At 39.0% G+C, this 3,847-nt stretch overlaps 1 long non-coding RNA gene across 1 annotated transcript; it reads right to left on the bottom strand.

Annotated features, from left to right (window-relative positions):
* Nucleotides 1-1,141: 1,141 nt before the first annotated feature.
* LOC121074720 lies at nucleotides 1,142-3,847 on the bottom strand. Its single transcript, XR_005822504.1, has 3 exons — nucleotides 3,306-3,847; nucleotides 2,535-2,593; nucleotides 1,142-1,468 (listed from the first exon to the last, which is right to left on the bottom strand). It is a non-coding gene; the product is annotated as an uncharacterized LOC121074720 (long non-coding RNA).

Below are 3,847 nucleotides of genomic sequence, written 5' to 3'. Positions count from 1 at the left end.
TTTTAGCAGTCACCTGGCACGTAAACAACATAGACAGGTATTTAGCAGTCGTAACTGACTGAAAAAAAAAAAAAAAAAGCTATTTCTGCAAGCATTCAGATGACTTTGTCACCACTTAATATATTTTAAGTATGACAAAATCTAGTAAAGGGTCAGAAAAAAAATATCCTCCCTATTACAGAGGCACAACAGAAATCACATTACATTTCGTCTCAGTGAGCTTTCAGAGACCCTCATTTTAGTTTTGCTGAAGATCACTCTTATATTTATCTCAAGCACAGACAAATACAAACTATTCTGAAAAAAATGGAAGGGGTGAATGTTAAAGTCTGAAGACACTTCTGTTTTAGGTTTCAAAGAGTTCAGCCCTGAGAGCTTTCACTAATCATATGTAGTAGAGTTGGAAACAGGCAGCCTCTAAAAAAGGCGTCATGGGACAAATGCACTAACTTCCATTCAGAAATCAGGAAGAATTAAATCTTCCACTCATTTTGCCAATAAATTCTCAACTCCTCATTATTTGAGCAAGGAAATGTGTTACAAAGCCAGCCTCACAGTGGTCCTTGTGAGAATGTGATTGTGACAGGAAGGAAAAGACACCTCTAGCACAAGCTCTGATGGATATCAGAAGATCTTATCAGTCACAAACAGAAGAACAACTTTTATTAGCTTTACGATCATGGATGGAAATTTTGCAGTTATCTACATTATCAGTAGATACTCAAAAAACAAGAATCCTTCAAAGTGGTCAGCAGTCTGGTCTCTGCAAGGAGTCAACAATTTCCACCAACAAAGCTCTCAGTTCCTTCCTGCACTATGAACTGTGCATCTCAAAAGTGACCAGACTGGAAAGAGCTTTTGTTCACTCTGTGCGGTGCCCAGCTTTGTGATTTACACAGTTTGCCTGCAACTAATGAACTATTTGCAAAATAACCAACAGTGACATGAACTTACATCAAAAACTAAGTAAGGCAGCTAAGATTGCTAACTGGGGCACCTACTTCTAATGACACCAAAACGCTGATCCAAGTGTCACAGATACAAGAGAGAGAAAGGGATTAACGATTGCAACTAAATCCTGTGCTTGGTCACAGAGAGAAAACAGACTGTGTGACAGCCAAAAGACTGCACTCTTTCTCCAAGGAACCAAAAAACACCTTAAGACAATTGTGGAATTTCCACCTGAAATATAAAGTTGCAGTGTCTTTTTGTCTGGCTTTCATGTGACAAAATCACAGCATCAAAATCAAGCTTGAACATCAGATATTGAGAAGAGGGGGTCTGGCATTTACTTGAACTGTATTCAGGACAATGATAAACAAGCTGTTGTGGTGTCTTCAGTATAAATGTCAAGTAAACAAAAATAAACATCATAAAATTCCAGCAGTTGGGAGCGGTAGATATTCTCCAATGTCCAAAAGAATGTGAGAATGTCGAAAAGAATGAGAATATGAAGTCATTCATACTCCTTATACCAGAATGTGCACTGGGGAAGGAAAAAAAAAAAAAAGCCAGAAAAACAGCTCAATTAAAATCCCAGAAAGCCTAAACAAATGAGAAATGCTTTTGTGTGGCTGAACTAACACTTAGACAAAAGCTGTCCCAGAATAGATGCTCTCCACTAGCTCTTCTCTCAGTCTGAAGATGTTAGGAGATTGCACGCCCACAGGAATCATTCTAGAACTTGAGTCCTGCCTCAGCACTGCCCTTTGTTTTTTAACAGTTGCTCCTTACGCTAAGAACAGTCTAAAACCACTTTGCACCACCCCCTGGTTTCACTGAATTCAGGTATCTACAAAACAACTTTCTGCAATCCTAGGCCCAGTGACATCAGCTTTACATAGCGTAGTTGGTCAGATAGCAACACAATACTGCAGAAAATCACAGTATAACCAACAGCATGAATACAGCTCCTGAGGGAAACTCTGAAGGAGAATTCCAGATTTGGACTATCTGGAGCCCTAACGACCTGTACTTCTCACCTCAAAGTTCGATAGTCTGCTGTGCTCTGCAGAGAGGTAACCTGAAAAGTGGTGGTGGATGTTCATCAGAAGAACCGTGGATTTTCTGTACCAGCATCAAGTAAATCTCATCCTGAAGTCATAAGACTTCAAGTTACTTTACATAAAAATCAATGTCAGGCCTAATTTTTGCATTCCATACCAGTGGTCAACAATATCTGCAAAGCTGCGGCTTTTGTTGTGTGACTTCCTCAGTTTCTGAACCTTGACGACCAAGAATTATGGTTTTCACATACTTGCCACGTCAGGCCTTTGTGATAAGGAAAAAGAACCAATGTTTTGGTCTTTGATTGACATGAAAAAGTTTCAAACCAAAATACACTTTACTTTGAGGAGCTGGTAAAAATGATCTCAGGCCAGCTGATCTCACTGTTAGGAGTTGCATTAACTTATTTGTTATTATTTACACTCCTGCCAGCACTGATCACATTCAACTCCTGGAGACAGTTTGGAACTTTCTCATTTTTAAACATGCCCTCCTTCTATCCCAGACATGAGCTCAGCATTGTTTACTTGTGTTCCTGAAGACACTGGAGCCTATGAGTGTGCTGTCAGAAAGGTGACCAAGTACCCTGGGAAGACAGAAGAATTTTGTTTTCTTCAGGAGATATTTGGATGAGTGCTTTTTATTTGCAGTGTGTCTTGAAGCCTGTTACCAGTGCAAACACAGTCTCACTCATTTACAAAGAGGGTCTAGAAATCTTTGGTGGCAATACTGGATATCACGCTCAGGATTTGTTTTCTTTGTGCACTGGAGTGCAACTGGAAAACAGTATTATGCTTAATTTCTGTATTAGTTTAGTATCCACTCTCACTTCCCTAAAATAACATCCTTTATTTCTAGTCCCTAACTGTCACCCTGGGGAAAAAAAACTCATAGTAAATTATGTTTGGAAAATGTATTTAAGTAGCTGTCAAAAGTGCACAATTTTAAAATAGTAAGAGCAAAGGCAAAGTGCTGTGGCATTTGGCAAGAAAAAAAGTTCACTCCAAAAAAAACTCTTCCTTCGTACGCACAATAATTTCCCCAAATAAATAATGCCATTCTTATTTATGGGATGATACAGATCTCTTCTGAACACTAGCACAAAAATTACAGTTAACTGACGTGAAGCATAATTTAGCTTGCATTCTCTTGATTAAGCACCCATTGGCAACTGCTCCTGAACTATGAGGATTAATAATTAACTTGAGATAGAAATCCTAAATCTAAATGAAAAATACTAAACCTAAAAGCAGCAAAGAGAAGATTTTTTTATAATAAGATATATTCGACTTCCATACCTGGCATCTTTAATTTAGGAACATGGCCCGTGAGGAATGGCAGAGATTTGGCTGGATTACAAAGTTAAATATTTCTATATTCATCAAGCTTGATCACGAGCAGCCCACGGTTGTACCTTGTACCTCTTGTACCTCTTAAGTTTCTGCACAGGGAATCTTAAGCAGCTTCTCAGTTGTATGTACACCTCTCCCACAGATTCAGCTCACCTCACATTCCACTAAGCCTATTTTCCTTCCTAAGTTTTCCAAACAATCACTCCCTCATCTCCTGGAGATGCAATCAGGAACAGGGCTTGAAACTGGAACAGAATAACACCTGATGAAGTAAGAAGCTTGGCAAGCAGGCCTGTAGTTTAACACGCACCTTTCTCTTGGAACTACAGCTGGCTTTTTATTAGCAATACAGATAGCACAATTCACTCACAGAGTACAGACCAGTGAGAGACAAACACCCACATAAATATACACTGAGAGAAAATAATTAAGACAAAGCAGTCACTCTGTTAAGCTGAAGCTCCCTGAAAAACATCTTTTAATTAGGG

This window comes from Cygnus olor, chromosome 9 (assembly GCF_009769625.2).
Source record: "Cygnus olor isolate bCygOlo1 chromosome 9, bCygOlo1.pri.v2, whole genome shotgun sequence".
Taxonomy (NCBI): Eukaryota; Metazoa; Chordata; class Aves; order Anseriformes; family Anatidae; genus Cygnus; species Cygnus olor.
The sequence above is the reverse complement of the archived record's forward strand: the minus strand, read 5'-3'. Positions and strand labels throughout refer to the sequence as shown.